This window comes from Canis lupus, chromosome 8, assembly GCF_003254725.2.
Source record: "Canis lupus dingo isolate Sandy chromosome 8, ASM325472v2, whole genome shotgun sequence".
In the NCBI taxonomy this organism is placed as follows: domain Eukaryota; kingdom Metazoa; phylum Chordata; class Mammalia; order Carnivora; family Canidae; genus Canis; species Canis lupus.
The window spans coordinates 50,026,333-50,043,092 of record NC_064250.1 but is presented as its reverse complement, the minus strand read 5'-3'; the positions used below and the strand labels follow the sequence as shown (position 1 = coordinate 50,043,092).

The 16,760-nt window shown below is 48.1% G+C and overlaps 1 long non-coding RNA gene across 2 annotated transcripts; it reads left to right on the top strand.

Moving 5' to 3' along the window:
* The first annotated feature begins 8,149 nt into the window (after positions 1-8,149).
* On the top strand, positions 8,150-16,539 carry LOC112657544 (uncharacterized). 2 transcript variants are annotated; one of them, XR_004818251.2, is made up of 5 exons: positions 8,150-8,449; positions 9,254-9,351; positions 9,878-9,976; positions 14,087-14,121; positions 15,829-16,539. It is a non-coding gene; the product is annotated as an uncharacterized LOC112657544 (long non-coding RNA). The 2 variants fall into 2 exon arrangements; XR_003135099.3 differs by having other exon boundaries at positions 9,796-9,976.
* Positions 16,540-16,760: the final 221 nt, after the last annotated feature.

Sequence of the window (16,760 nt, the reverse complement as noted above, 5' to 3'; positions counted from 1 at the left end):
GCCAACATTGACTATGAGCTATGTGTCTCCTAAGGGTCAGGGATACAGTAAAGAATAACACAGTTTCTACCCCTGAGCTGGTCACAGATGGGTTCTGTTAGGTGATATAATGAGGACTGGGAACACAAAAGAGCAGTGAATTCAGGTAGCGGGCGGGAGTTCAGGAAAAGATGTGCAGAGAGCCAGTAAACTAGACCTGGGAGGCTGGCAGATAAGGGAGGTCTCTCTATCTGCCTTTGGGAATGGGCCAAGAGCAGAGCGTCTGTTCCCTTCAATGTTAGGAAATCCTTTATGGCTCTGATCTAAATCCTTTCCCTTGCAGTTTACCTTGTATTCCCTCTCATTCCGATGTCAGGTGAAATAGCAAAAATCTTTGCCTAATAACCTAATTACTCAGAAGCCTCTAGCACATCATATCTGGTGCTGTACCCTAACATAGGAAAAAACTCCTCCCACCCCAAAACCCTGCAGCTAGACTTCTCCAGCCACTACCCTAGGAAGAGTTTCTGAGTGGTGTCCTCCTAACTAGGGCTCTGCCTGGAAGGTGGAGGGAGACCAGGCAATCAGCTACTGGGGACTCTGCCCCAGATAACCGCACTTGGAAGAGTCTATACTAGAAGCATGTTTCGTGGCATCTTTACTAAAGACAGAATTTTTTTAATGTTTTATTTATTTATTTATTTGAGAGAGAGAGAGAGAGGCAGAGACACAGGCAGAGGGAGAAGCAGGCTCCATGCAGGGAGCCCGACATGGGACTCGATCCTGGGTCTCCAGGATCACACCCCAGGCTGCAGGTGGTACTAAACCGCTGCGCCACCAGAGCTGCCCTAAAGACAGAATTTTTGAAGTTAAGTGACTCATAGACAAAGTCCAGTGTTTCACAGCATCCTGCTCCCAGATGTCACCAGCCTAGGGGCTGTCATATTGACATACAGACCTAAATTGCATTAGTTCTGAGCCTTTTTGAAGGCCTATAGGACTTTCTTCTGGTTCCCTCCCCTGCTAACTCCTCCTCAGTGATTTGAGCATGCCGCTGAGGGATCTGGTTCACAGCAGATCCACAATGCTCTCCAGTTACAATCTCCCCATTGGTGGTCTACCTCTCACATCCCCTTAAAAGAGAGGTACCTCATCAGCATATGTGTCCTCTATGAGAACAGTATTCTTATAATGGTCACTCCTTGGGGTGCCTGGGTGGCTCAGTTGGTTAAGCAGCCAACTCTTAATTTTGGCTCAGGTCATGATCTTAGGGTGGTGAGATAGAGCCTCTCATAGGACTCTCCACTCAGTGGGAGTTGGAGCCTACTTGAGATTCTCTCCGTCTCCCTCTGCCCCTCCCTCTGCTTGTGTGCTCTTTCTCTCTAAAATAAATAAATCTTTTTTAAAAAAGTAATGGTCACTCTGTTCTGCTGGGCACTACATTCTTTCCTGGGGCAGGTTGGCTGTACTTTGTTACCTATGTCCCAGAGCAAAACTGTTTATATCTTCAGTTGCTCGAAGTCTTACATGATTATTCCTCTCTCACCCAACTTCACCCCTCACTGGGGCTGAAAATGAGTCTCTCAGGCCAAGATGGGGGCTGAGGATATGATAGTTCTTCCCTTTTTCTTTCTCTACAGGGAGCTCTTCACCCAAACAAAGCAATTCCCACAAAACAAAACAAAACTCGAAACCTTTCTACTTCAATAAAAAATAACAAAAGCGTGTCAATTGATTGCAAACAGATACTAATACTTGGGTTGTGGGCTGTTGGTGGTATTCTGTGAACTCCATCCCATAATTCATAAAACTCAGGAGTATTGGTTTCTTATATGACTTGAAAATGAGATCAAGACTACTCACCGACTTCTTAAAGGCACCTCTTACTTCCCTAAGGGATACAACGCATGAAAAGCTCCTATCTCAAAAAAAAAAAAAAAAAAAAAAAAAAAAGAAAGAAAGAAAGAAAAGCTCCTATCTCATGGGAAATCTGTGAGAATGCCATTTTAAGAGAAATTAGCAATGGTTGCAGTTCAAAGTTAACATCGTTTTGTCAGATGGGGTTCTTGCTGTATAAGAATTTTGTCTGTAGACTCTGAGAAACATCCATACCATCACCCTCCACTTCCATTTGCCCCCAGAATGAATGAAAACTGTAGTGGACCCTTGAACAACACGGGTTTGGACTGTGTGAATCCATTTACATATTTACTTCGTTTTTGGTTTTTTTTGTTTTGTTTTGTTTTGTTTTGTTTTGTTTTTAAGATTTTATTTTCTAAAGTAATTTCTAAACCCAACATGGGGCTCAAACTTACAACCCAGAGATCCAAAGTCCCATGTTCTATGGACTAAGCCAGCCAGGTGCCCCTGCTTGAGTCCATTTATGCAGAGATTTCTTTTGATAAATACAGTACAGTACTGTAAATGTATTTTCTCTTCCTTACAATTCTCCTAGTAACATTTTCTTTTCTCTAGCTTACTTTATTGTAAGAATACAGTATACAATACATACAATATATAAAATATGTGTGAATCAACAGCTTATGTTATTGGTAAAGCTCCCAGTGAATAGTAATGCTATTCCTAGTTACATTTTGAGGGAGTCAAAAGTTATACTCAGATCTTTGTCCAGGAGTCAGCACCCCTAACCCCCTCATCATTCAAGGATCAAATGTATGTAGATCCAGATAATGTAAAAAACAGAAATAGAAATGGGATAAATAAAATCTTTTATTTTTTTAAAATTTTTTTCTTTTATTTATTTATGATAGGCACACAGTGAGAGAGAGAGAGAGGCAGAGACATAGGCAGAGGGAGAAGCAGGCTCCATGCACCGGGAGCCCAACGTGGGATTCGATCCCGGGTCTCCAGGATCGCGCCCTGGGCCAAAGGCAGGCGCTAACCGCTGCGCCACCCAGGGATCCCCAAATAAAATCTTTTAAAAAGTAAAGTATCTGTTAGTCTCTACAGGGAAAGCTGGAAGAAATCACAGCAGCTCAGGCACATCACTGTGACTTTCCCAGGGTGATGGAGTTTTTCCTGGGAGCGGTTCTGTGCCCACACATCATGCCACCCTGTGTCTCCAGCACAAATATGAGGCCTGGGACTGACAGGCCCATCCTGATGTACTACCTTCTCTTAAGTTACAGTGGAGGGATGCCTGGGTAGCTCAGTTGGTTAAGTGTCTGCCTTCGGTCCAGGTCATGGTCCCAGGGTCCTAAGATCAAGCCCCACATTAGGATCCCTGCTCAGCAGGGTGTCTGCTTCTCCCTCTCCCTCATATATATATCTCAAATAAATAAAGTATTTTTTTTTAAGTTACAGTGAAAAAGTCAGTCTAATGAGGCCAGTCCTAGACCCAGAGAGAATGGGAATGATGGTGGCTAGATGAATGTGCATGTGCTCACTGACATCTAGCCTCAGTCAAATCCCCTTTTCCACTGGAAGCTGGTTCCTCTGAACCACTGCTAATCTCAGAAATCATTGCTGTGTTTTCCCCCAACAATATCATTCTTCCTACCGAGAGCACTGGTGATGCAGCATATCTTAAAAGACTGTTTCACTATTATGTCTGGGATTTTTTCCAAGCCATGGACACTTTCTTCAAGTCTGATGCTGGCACTTTTTTGATCTTACCAGAAGGATCCTTCGTATGTGGGGAGTGACAAACAACAGTACTGCTGAAATCAGGAAAAGCAGAGCTCCTACTCCTGCCTGCAACCCACTCGCCATTGGCACAAAAATATATTATGACAACAAAAGGCATGCTATATTGTGTCATATCCTTGGAAAGTCCAGTGGGTGTCACTAAATGGTCATGACTTTGGCATTAACAATGTTTTGTAGCATGAATGGCCTCTGCCAAAGACCCAACCCCAGCAGCAAAGACTATTCTCACTCTGAGCATCCCTCAACCATCTCCCAAACTTTGGGCTGGATCCATCTAAGTGGGGGAGCTTTGAAGCTCTCTGTACTGGATGATGATTGGAATTACAGTAGCAGATGGATTGGCTTTCTTTTATTATTTTTTTTTAAAGATTGGCCTTAAATTGACTTTGATATAAAGGGTCTGCTGACATGCTGCCATTTCCCACTTAGAACCTTGTCCCTTTTGCTGTTTCTGTATATTTATCCTGCACATCTTGTGGACTGTTGCTCATCCATTCATAGCTACCTTGCTGTCCCCTGTCTCATGGTCTCTCGGCAGCCCCTAAGCTGAGGCTCTTGGCCTTATGGGGGGAAGGGGTATCACTACCCATGTTCTGCCGGCGGCTAGCTATACTGTAGCCCTCCTCCATCATACCCCTCCCCTCCCAGGCTTCTGTCATCTTCTACATCCCTGATGCCCAGGCCACCCATTGGCCCTACCCCACTGGATGATGTGGACCAAGGGCCTCTGACCTGAAGCACCCAGGGCACTGCAGGGTCGGGGGAGGGGCGCTGTGGCTGGCAAGGACGCTCCCCTACTGTGTCTACACGTGCACAGGCATGGCTGGCAGAGTGCTCTCTGGGACTGGGGCAAGGGTGGGTGTCTGTAGGCACTTGACCTGTGCACTGTTGCCTTGGAAAACAGGAGTCCTTAGCAATGGGTTCTGCCCAAAGTCTAGAAAACAAGTCAATAAGTAATTTTACATCTTCTTCAAATGATGAAAGAAACTGACTATAGGGCAGCCTGGGTAGCTCAGCAGTTTAGCGCCGCCTTCGGCCTGGGGCATGATCCTGGAGTCCTGGGATCGAGTCCCACATCGGGCTCCCTACATGGAGCCTGCTTCTCCCTCTGCCTGTGTCTCTATCTCTCTGTCTCTCTGTTTCTCATGAGTAAATAAATAAAATCTTAAAAAAAAAAAAAAGAAACTGAGTATAGAAACTGGCTTTTATGGTCTAAGTTTATTCTAAGTGCAAAACTAAATATTCTGTTACCATTGTTACTTGTTTAAAATCCCTCTTTTGGGGTGCCTGCGTGGCTCAGTTGGTTAGGGTGTCTGCCTTCAGCTCAGGTCATGATTCCAGGGACCTGTGCTGGGCTTCCTGCTCAGCAGGGAGTCTGCTTCTCCCTCTCCCCCTGCCCCTCCTCCCTCTGCCCTGCTCATGCTACCTCTTTCTCTCTCAAATAAATAAATAAATAAATAAATAAATAAATAAATAAAATCTTAAAAAAAAAAATCCCTCTTGGGATCCCTGGGTAGCTCAGCGGTTTAGCACCTGCCTTTGGCCCAGGGCATGATCCTGGAGACCCGGGATCAAATTCCGCATCGGGCTCCCTGCATGGAGCCTGCTTCTCCCTCTGCCTGTGTCTCTGCTTCTCTCTCACTCTGTGTCTCTCATTAATAAATAAATAAAATCTTTTTTTAAAAGATTATTTATAATAGACAGAGAGAGGCAGAGACACAGGAGGAGGGAGAAGGAGGCCTATGCTGGGAGCCTGATGTGGGATTCGATCCCGGGACTCCAGGATCGCACCATGGGCCAAAGGCAGATGCTAAACCTCTGAGCCACCCAGGGATCCCCAAATAAATAAAATCTTTTAAAAAAATCCCTCTTGATTCAACATTAGCTTTGGCCAATGAGGTGTCTGGGGCTGGAAGTACATGAGATCTCTATCAAATGAACGCAGAATGTTACTTCTACCCAATATGCAATTTCCAGAAAGGAGAGGAAAGCCTCAATAAGCATCAAGCAATCAACAGTCAGTGACAAAAGCAGGTCAAGGCTGAAGCAGAGCATTGGCACAAGTGTTCTTAAAAGATACGATTAGGTGCCCAGTGTTTAATCAACGTGATGCTGTGGCTATTTCTTTCTCATAGTGGCTGAGATGAAATTATGAAAAGATGGTTTCTGGGTCTCAACACGAAGAGATGGCGCCCGGCCACAGGGAACCTTCATGTGCATCGATCGGACAATAAACAAACACCTAAGCAGGTCTTCTCTACACATTACTCTAAATCTTCATTGATAAATCACTATACTATATATGGACTTATGCATTTTGTAATGCATTGATTCTAAGTTAGTTTGTTATACAGACAGGAGCCCCATGCATATATCTTCCTGGGGCCTGACTTAAAGTGGTCCCTACTGAGCACTGTACAGCCAACGACATAGTGAATTTCAGAGATATTAGAACATGAAGAAAACTTGGTTGTGTTGCTTGGTGATGGACCCTTGACCAAATCAGAGCAATAAACTGCAATGAAACTTTTGCTAGGAATGCATAAAGAAAAACACTTGATGGGGCACCTGGGTGGCTCAGTTAGTTAAGCGTCTGCCTTCAGCTCAGGTCATGATCCCAGGGTCCTGGGATCAAGCCCCACATCAGGCTCTCCTGCTCGGTGAGGAGCCTGCTTCTCCCTCTCCCCCTTCCCCTGTTCATGCTCTCTCTCTCTCTCTCCCTTGCTCACTCTCTCTCTCCAATAAATAAATAAAATCTTAAAGAAAAATACTTGGCATTTTTTCCTCCACAAGTCTCAAACCAGGAACATACAGGACTGGAACACTGGCAGCCGTCTTGCCCCTATGCTAAGAGAAGAGGAGGAAGAGCAAAGTCAAGAGATAAAGATAAAACCAAATTCCAGTAATATTGTTTGAGTTCCTGGGTCAAACTAGGCCTGATCCAGCACTATGCCAAAGTCCCTGGTCTTCTCAGTTACAAGAGATGATATCCATCCCCTTGTAAGTCACTTAGAGTTGAATTTTCGGTCACTTAGTGCAACCAAGAGAGTATTGATACAATGATGTAGAGTGAGGAAAATTCTCTTGGGATCTGTGTAGCCTAGCTCTGCCCTGGATCTCCATAGCTGTCTAATTGCTGAATGGGCACTGCTTCTAACCAGTGGTTCTCAACCAGGAATGGCTTCATCCCCCAGGAATATTTGGCAATGTCTAGAGACAGTTTTGATTGCCACAGTGAGAGGGAAGGGGGAGGGAGGGGATGCTACTGACATCTTGTGGGTGGAGGCCACATCCTAAACACCCTACAATGCACAGGGTCGCCCCCACAACAAAGAATCATCTAGCCGAAAATGTCGTCAGTGCACTGCCGAGGTTGAGAAGTCCCACTAGCCCCATGCTGAGTTCAGACACTCTGGAATTACTCCCTAGTCCAAACACGCTTGGGAAACTGAGCTCCCTGAAAGAGCTGTGTTCTCACCAGGGGAGGCCTCACCCCGAGACCCTCCAGGGCTTGCCAGCTCCAGGCAGAGTGACTGCAACTTGGTCATGATTAAGCTCTTTGGGAAACTGATCCAAGAGGCCAGCCATTGCCCGGTGGGGGTTATGAGTGCTTCTTGGCACCTGAGAGTGAGAAATGGGAGGCCTGTGACAAAGAAATTTTATTTAAGGCCTAGCACCTTTTAAAGAGTGTTGGAGCCCTCTCTCCAACAGACTGAAAAAACAAGGCTTGTTTAGGTCTGAAATACCACTGTTATCCTTAGCATGATAAATGCTTTTTACTGAAATGTGAAGAACCAGGGGTCTCTACTCCCTGAATCCTCTGTGCTGGCTTTTCTAGAAGCCCTGATTGTGGAATGCCTTGGTTTCCCAGGCGCATATCGCCCTAGCATTCCAGCCCACGCCTCAGCTCAGCTGGGTCCTTTCTAAGAGCTTCCTGGTGGGTGTCTGCTCAGCAGACCAGTGCTCTGAAGACCCTGGGCTCTGCAGAAACCCAGCTCCCACCTGGTCCTGGCGCCTTCTGTCCAAGGCCTGCCCTTCTTTACAAGCCGGCCTCCCAAAAAGGGACCGAGCTACCCAACCTTGCTGCAAGGACACTGACAATCGGGGGGCTCAGAGGCAACCTTATTCTTTTTTCCCAATACTAACAAATAAGACCCTTAAAGCACTGATCAGACCACAGCTCCAACAACCCTGGGGAATTGAGTTGTTGTTTTTGTTTTTGTTTTTGTTTTTGTTTTTTAGCGGAAATGTCCCCCCTGGTGTTCAATCAGGCTTTGCCGGGACCCCTCCCCCACTCAGTTGACTGCACAAAGCTTTCGAAAAACAGCTCTGGTTTCCAGGCGGAGCTGTATCCACCCAGGAACCTTGCCTCCACCACATGCAGCCTGCGGACCTCAGGCCTCGCCTCCCCCTCCAGGGGTGAAGTCAGGCCAAGACAGGGTGAAGAATTCAGAGGGTGTGGGTGTTTTGCTGGGGACAAGGAGTCCCTTTTTGTTTGTTGTTCTTGGTGTCATTTCCAGACAGATAGGAAGGGAAAAAGCAGTAAACATTCTTCACTTTTGGACAAAAGCTGAGATGAAATTTTTGTCAGGAACCTCCCTGTGGGCCAAGGGTTCTGTCGTCGGAGGTGGAGGGTGGGGAATGGAAGACCCAACTTCCCTCGAGAAAGGTTGAGAGGTTGAGTCGGACGAAGCCAATCCCTCAGATGTGGGATGTAATCACAACGCCCCTCGATGGTTGCCCCTCGCTGTCCACGTGAGCTGTTCAGCAAGGGAGATGCGCCCCTTCTGTTCAGGCTCAGGTAAGGTCATTTTCTGTCACAGAAAAAAATATTTGATCCATTTAGAGATTAAAGCCTCCAGTCACAGGGGCACCTGCCTGGCTCAGTGGGGTGGTGCGTGCAACTTCATCTCTGGGTTTTGAGTTCGAGCCCCATGTTGGGTATAGAGATTACTTAAAAACAAAATCTCTCTCTCTGTCTCTCTTTTTTTAAAGAAGCATCCAGTGTAGCCTGGGTGGCTCAGGTCATGATCCCAGGGTCCTGGGACTGAGTCCCACATCAGGCAGTGGGGAGCCTGCTTCTCCCTCTGTCTGTGTCTCTCTGCTTCTCTGTGTCTCGCATGAATAAATAAATAAAATCTTTTTTTTTATTTTTTTTTTATTTTTATTTATTTATGATAGTCACAGAGAGAGAGAGAGAGAGGCGCAGAGACACAGGCAGAGGGAGAAGCAGGCTCCATGCACCGGGAGCCCAATGTGGGATTCGACCCCGGGTCTCCAGGATCGCGCCCTGGGCCAAAGGCAGGCGCCAAACCGCTGCGCCACCCAGGGATCCCCCTAAAATCTTTTAAAAATAAAAGTAAAAAAAGCATCCAGTCATAGATATGACACTCATCTCCCTTCAGAGAAAAAAAATCTTCCTCCTCCTGCTCTAGGGTCTGTGGTTGGGCTGATGGCGTTCAGGAACAGGGCTGTAGTAGGCTTTGGTCTTTTTCTCACCTGACTGCCTCCCCTTCCTTGCTGGTTGCTTCCAAGGTCTCAGTGGGAGGACTGGTGGGGGGAGAAGAAGTGAGACCAGGGGAATAGGGCAATTCTTTCATGGCAGAGTTGCAGTGTGCTCTGGGCCCAGCAGATGGTGAAAGCTGTTTCCTGGGGCATCTCTTGGGTTCTTCAGAGGTTCCTATCTCTGCATCTCTTTTACAGGTAAGCCACCTGCAACTCCATCTTCAGCCCCTAGGCAACCCAGCATGCCCTTCCAGCTTCTTCCTGCTAAGATCCCTTTACCGCTTTAGGAGGCATTACTGGGCTTAAAGTGATCCCTGGCTGGATCTCTGTCCCACAGCCTGCATCTCGCCCCAGGGAAGCCCTGACAGGGCCCCACTCCAACCCCAGTGCCATGCATCCCCTTGGCATGGGCCTGTGGGGGCCACAAGCCGAGGAAATTCTGGGGCCACCAGAAGCTGGAAGAGATGAGAAAGGATTCTCTCCTTTGGTGGGAGAGCTAGAATTAAGATCCAGACTCTCCACTCTGGTCTTGGATTGTGTTTCCTGCTGAAACCTTGATCTCACACTTCTGGCTTCCAGAATTGTGAGAGAGTAGATGTATCTGTTGTGTTAAGCCTCCTTGTTTGTGATACTTTGTCATAGCAACCCTAAGAAACTAATGCAGTCGTAAGAAACATTGTCATCTCTTCCTTGCTCTCTCTCAAATCACTCATCCTGAGGGAAGCAGGCCACCATGTCATGAAGATCCTCAAGCAGACCTATGGAGAGGTCCACATGGCAAGGAACCAAGGCCTGTCAACAGCCAGCACCAACCTGCCTCCATGTGAGTGAGTAGCCTTAGAGAGCAGGTCCTACAGCCCCGGTTAGGCCTTCAGATGGCTGCAATCCTAGTTGACATTTGACTGCTACCTCCTAAGAAACATGGAATCAGAACACCCAGTTAAGCCATTCCCCAGTTCCTGGCTCACAGAAACTGTGAGATGATCAATGTTTATTATTATTATTTTAAGCTGCCAAGTATTGAAGTAATCCCTTATGCACCAGTAGATAACAAATACTGATATCCATTATACTGGGGCCTTGTTATAACCTGAAACAGGAAGAGTTGCACTGTGGGGTCCTCATACATCACTTGGAATGGTTGGGGGCTGCAGTGCCATTCTCTTTGGGGACATTTCCAGCAATGGCTCTTCAACCATTTGTGGTTAGGTGTCCCAGTTATTCCTTTACCAATGGGCACCTTCCCTGTGCCAGACACTGTGTTAGGGGCTGGGGCTATGGGTGTGAACAGTCCTGTTCATGACCAGTCGCCATGATGGCCATCCCTCTGCTGGTGGGCAGGTATGGGCAAGGAAGACTGCCCCCATTTGCAGAGGCCTGAGGAGGAGGGGGCATGGGGACACTAGGAAGAGGAGCCTTCAGCAGTAGGATCCTGTAAAGGCAGGAAGAGCACTAAGTTTGAAGGTCCACAGAGCAGTGGGAGGTAGCACTGGAACTAGCATCACAGCTCTCCACTCTTGGAGTTCTACTTCTTGAACTGCTCACAGACTGGTTCATGGTACCAGGGTCTCTGCAGATACTTGGAGTCAGGGACTTGAATCCTGCAGGGGCACTGTTGTCTGGATGATAGTGTCTCTATGGAAAGATGGGAGCCCAAAGTCCCCAGATCTTGTGTCTGGTGTGCCAACTTGGCTAAGTCCCTCCCTTTGGGGATCCTTTGAACCATGACACATTAGCCACTTATTCTGAAAAGCCTGAGGGTGAGAAGCCTGGCCCTCTGCAGTCCTAGTCCTTCGTACTGGTATTTTCTAGAAAGGTTAGGTCAGATTTTGCCACCTACAGGAATCTTCCAGGCTGGTCTTTCCCAAGGCAACTTGTACACCTTGCAGGTAAGAATAGCCACCATTTCTGCAGCATCTACTCAGCAGCAAGTGATTTCTAATCTTCCCAGCACCCTTCAAGGCAAGGGATTATGACCCACATTTAGCAGTTCTGAAGAGTAATATTCAAGAACAAGCCCCAGGTCACAAAGCTAATGAGGGGCAGAGTGGGGATTCCAACCTCGACCTGTCAAACCCTAACACCCCTCATGTCCACCTGCCCTTCACTCAGGGGCATTCGGTCTGAGGATTAAAGCCAGTGCCCCAGGAACTGGAATCTTCTCCAGCCTCAGGGGCTTACCAAGGAGGGGTAGACACGGAACAGTGAGGCTGCAAAGAGTGGTAGCTAAAGAGGATGGGGTCTGAGGCCAGATTGCCCAGGTTTGCAGCCTAACTTCCCATTATGCTCCTAGCTGCTGATTCCTCATCTGAAAGATGGAGAGAAGGGCACCTAACTCCTTGGGTTGTCGGGAAGATTAGATGAGATAATACATGAAATTCATGGGAAGAGTAAATAGTCCATGATGTTTGTTTTCTATGAATAAATATTATTGACATTACTGTCCCTTCATGGCCACCAGACTCTTCTATCAGGTCAATATTTGCAAAGGAACACATTTACATGAAACAGATATAAAATTGGAGGCTGATGGAAATTTGTGGCTGGAAGGCTGTTTTCTGCTTTGGGGAGAGATTCTTTCCCAGCTCTAAGACAGCTCCCTGTGCAAGGTGATGAGTGTGATTAATTGCAATCAGCTCCTCTCCACATAATGAGGAAAGTTGGATGTCACCCTGTGGCTTCCGTCCAGGTGAGTGCAGTTACCCATTGGGTCCACAGGATGTCGCTAACAATCATGCTTCTGCTACCCGCCGCCAAACCAAGATGCTCAGGGCCTGGAACTCAGGAGCAGACTCCCAGTCGGGGAAGAGACATTACCAGGGGCTGAGCAGTCTTCAGCAAGACCCTTTGAAACCGTTCTTGACACCACAACAAGGTGTGAATAGAAGGGAGGGTATGTGGTGGCCAGGAGTGACCTCGCTTAGGGGGAACCCAGGTAACGAGGTACAGAGCTAGAAGAGTACCAGGGTCTCCTCCTGCCTCCCAATTAGGTATGCCAACCCTACATTTGTCCAGTGTGTGTAAAAGGCTCAGTTGGGAACAAGAGCCTGGTTTCTGGGTCCCTAGGGATGGCCACCTCAGGGAATGTGATTTGAAGATAGGGGTTCAGGGAACCCTGGGTGGCGCAGTGGTTTAGTGCCTGCCTTTGGCCCAGGGCGCGATCCTGGAGACCCAGGATCGAATCCCATGTCGGGCTCCCAGGGAATGGAGCCTGCGTCTCCCTCTGCCTATGTCTCTGCCTCTCTCTCTCTCTCTCTGTGTGACTATCATAAATTAAAAAAAAATTAAAAAAAAAAATGAAGATAGGGGTTCAGCTGTAAAAAAAATGAAGATGAGAGTTCAGGGAGCCATGGGAGGGCCTCTGCTCCTTTCCCTTAGGCTGCCTACTGATTTCTGCTCTTTTAATGGCAGGAACAATAGAATTAGCAATTCATCCTCAAACTAGGGTGCTCACAAAGCCAGCCCCTCAGAAAAATGCTTGCTCCCAGGCCCTGCTCCTGAGCAGAGGGTTCTTGGGGAGCCTGGGCAAGTGTCTAACTCTGGTGAGAAGAGGCTGCCAGACAGCATGAATTTCTCCACCTAGAACCATTCTTAGAAGCCTACTCTGATTGGAAGGGAAGCACCAGAGATGCAAGAAGCTATGGTCCAGGTGTCTCACTTGCACAAAGGGAAGGCTGTTCTGAGGGGACGAGAGCATGTTTGTGGAGGGTCCACTGTGTGTACACAGTAGATGCCTGGGAAGCTCTGTTCCCATCTCCTTCCGCGCTTCCTCAGAGCCTTCTAGAAGGGGCCAGCCTAGCCCCATCCCAAGACACTATTCTTTCTTTTCTGATGATCAGTGTTTGGGAGTTCTGTGATTTCTTTCCCCTTTCTCTCCATTTTGGCAGAATCACCTCTCAGCAGAGGAGCTACTTGCCCTGAGGCTCCAATCCACCTGACCTGGAGGGCCTGGCCTCAGGGAAGTCGGCCTGGCCTCAGGGAAGTCGGCCTGGGCCTGAAAAGCAAACAATGCAGTAGAAAGTGGAGCATTTCCTCCTCTGTGAAAGGGCAGCAGGAGAGGGAGAGGGCCTTCTCCTCCAGGCACTGTGCTTTTGACTAAGGCAGTTAGCGAGGAGTTTAGGGAGGGGAACAGCCTTCACACCTCCCATCTGTGGACCTGGAGCAGGGAGGATGACCCCCACCCCTACTGAGAGGTGGAATCCCTGGAGGAGAAGGGAATGCCCAGGACTTGGAAGTGTGGGTTTTTTTGGAGAGCTGTTGGAGGTAGGGACAGGGACCCAGAGACATACAACCAGCCTGGGATTGATTTGTTTTTATTGCTTTTTAAAAATCATGTGAATGATCTATGTTCATTGAAAAAAAATTAGAAAACACAGATAAGCCAAGAGGAGACAACGAAAGTCATTTGTTAATGTCTTGGCAAATATCCCTTTTCTATGCTTAGATACATAGAGAATATTTTTGTTTGGTCAATAACATGTTTTCTTACTAAAAAAAAAATGTTTTAAGCAATGTACAGTACTGTACATTGCTTAAAAACCTGCCTTGTGGAGTGCCTGGCTGGTTCAGTTGGTCGAATTCTTGATCTTGGGGTTGTGAGTGCAAGCTCCACATTGGGCAGAGAGATTACTTAAAAAAAAAAAAAGAAAAGAAAAAATAAAGAAACCCTGGGGTGCCTGGGTGGCTCAGTTGGTTAAGCATCTGCCTTCTGCTCAGGTTGTGATCCCGGGGTCCTGGGATCAAGTCCTGCATCGGGCTCCCTGCTCAAGTGGGGAGCTTGCTTCTCCCTCTGCCTCTGACTCTCCCTCTGCTGCTCTACTCTCTCTCTCTCTCTCTCTCTCTCTCTCACACACACACACACACACACACACAGGTTAATAAAATTTTAAAAAGAAAAAGAAAAGAAAACCTGCTTTGTTGTCTTTCTCAACAGAACAATATACTATGACATCTTTTGGGGACCAGAAGGTAAGTGTACTTCATCTCTCGTGTTCCTGGCTCTGGGGTGGTGACTGGTGATTGGAACTTGCCCTGGTGACTCTGCCTGTCTCTTCTCGGCAGCAAAAAGGAGCCAGGCGCCCGCATGGGGCTTGGGCCTGGATGTTGGTCCTTGGGCAGCTGGGACAGGCTGGAGACAGCAGGGCAGAGAGCTGTTGCAGAAAAAGGACATGCTTTCCCAACAGAATCTTGATGATCTTGACCACTCCAGCCCCTAACGGAGTAGAGCTCCCTCCCCCCGCCCCGTTCCCCACCCCCACCCCACCCCCGGGGTAGGGGTTGGGGCAGGAAATGAACAAGGACAAAGCTGCACAGAAGGGGGGGATGCAAGTGAAGTAGGCAGGAGCCAAGTTTGCACAAGTGCTTAAGCCCACAGGCTCTGGAGTCTGACAAGGACCTGGCTTCCAATTCTGGCTTTGGCACTAACCAGCTGTGTGGCCTGGATCAAGTTATTTAACCTCTGAGCTTCCAATTCCCTAGTTGTAAATCAGAGCGGTACCTACCTTATCCAGTTTTGGGTTTTTATTTTTAAGACTTTATTTATTTATTCATGAGAGACACAGAGAGAGAGGCAGAGACATAGGCAGAGGGAGAAGCAGGCTCCCCTTGGGGAGCCCAATGTAAGACTCAATCCCAGAACCCCGGGATCGTGCCCTGAGCCGAAGGCAGATGCTCAACCACTGAGCTGCCCAGGTGCCCTACCTTATCGAGTTTGTGAAAATTAAGTCAGACCTCCAGTACCCAGGCGATGGTAGCCAGAGTTATTTTTATCATCATCAGGTAAGTGGGCCTGGAGAGCTGTGCACAGAAGATGAATGTGCGTTTCCCCAAGTTCATAGCTATGGCTGAGTTTTTGGTATAGGGCCAGGCTTGGGTGCGGGTAGCTGGGATAGAGATAGGAAGTAATGGGAAGGGAGTTAGAGGGGAGCTTAGCACCATAGCCCCTTTGGAATCAGGTAAAGGCTCTGGTCACCCTTCCAGTTAAGGAAGATGTTGGATGTGTCCATACCACACCCCCCCTTACCTACTGCGCTGGAAGAGGCCCCCTCCTCCTGGGGGTGCAGGGCAAAGGTCTCAGGCTGGATCATAAGAATGAGGAGGGACGCCTGGGTGGCTCAGTCGGTTCAGTGTCTGCCTTTCAGCTGAGTCCTGATCTCAGGGTCCTGAGACGGAGCCCTGTGGTGGGCTCCCTGCATCAGGGTGTTGTGGGGGTCGGTCTGCTTCTCCCTCACCCTCTGCCCCTACCCCCACTTGTTTTCTCTCTCTCAAAAAAATAAATAAAATCTTTAAAAGAAGAATAGGAACAAGGTAGCAGTACCTGCACCTGTTTGTGCAGGTGGGGGAGAGAGGGCTGTATTTAGCTGGAGGACCCTGGCCTGGGAAAGAGGTGGAGAGTGAGTGGTCACTGGAGGATGGCCACCTGGCCGCCAGATCGCGTCTCCAGTGAGCAGAAGGGGGCGGGTACTGTGACCCAATGGTCACCTAGGTCCACCCTCCAGGGTAGCAGGGGCCCCGCCGGCCTCCTTGCCTGGACACCAGTGGCCTGGGCCCTTCCCACACAGCTGCTAATTAGGAGCAGCTTCTCCAAGGGCAGAGGGCTGTGCTCCCAGCAGTTGGACTGGTGGTAGATGTTCAAGAATGAGAGTATGTCTGCCTGTGTTCTTTTAACTTCTCCAGAAAGGTCACCATGGGGTCTCCATTACAAGCGGTCTTGAGCCCAGTATGATTTTCTCCTACAATTGAATCTACTCCCTGGATGGCTTCCAGTGTTCAAGCCGATGACAATTGCCTGTCTTTGCAATTGATTTCCTGGAAGCTGCTGGCCGGCCAGCAGCCACATGATGGATGTGTGCTAGGGGGACTGGTGCGGCCGGCGGGGCACAGGAGGCTGTGAGCCACCCTCCCACATCATGGCAGGGTCTGTCAAATGTAGGACGCACGCGCTCCTGCCCACCCGCTCCGCCTAGAGGTAGCAACGCCTAGAGGACAATTCACACATGTGTACCAAGAGGCATGGGCAGGGATGCTGGCTGCAGAATCGTCTGTGTGGAAAAAAAAACTGGAGACACCTTATCTGTTTATGGGGGATGGGAGGGACTGCTGCATTCTGAATGTGAAGGGCATCCTCTGGAATCATCCAGAGGCACCACGTACCATGGAAGCCTTTTAATTCATGCTCCCCAGAGTTGAGGGAACAACTGGGACCAGGAGTGAGGGTGTGAGTGCAAAGGGGGTGATTGAGTCCACTCTGTTATATCCATGTGCTATATTATGCAGAAGTTTAAACAAACAAACAAGGATGCTCCATATATGTTGACATGAGAAAATGTCCAGGACATACTGTTAATAGGGAGAAAATTGCAGACCAATAAAGTCAACAGGATAGTATTTGTGTAACAGCAAAGAAAAACAAAGACCCTGGCACCATATACCCGTACACATGAACGTACATGCGTGTGTGTGTGTGTGTGTGTGTGTGTGTGTAAATGCTTGGCAAAAGTCTCTGATGATACACTGCAAACTGCTAGTGCAGGTTACTGCTGCGGAAAGTGGTGATAATTGATGAGAGATGGAAATAAAAGGAACTCTTCTTTTCTTTCTTTCTTTTT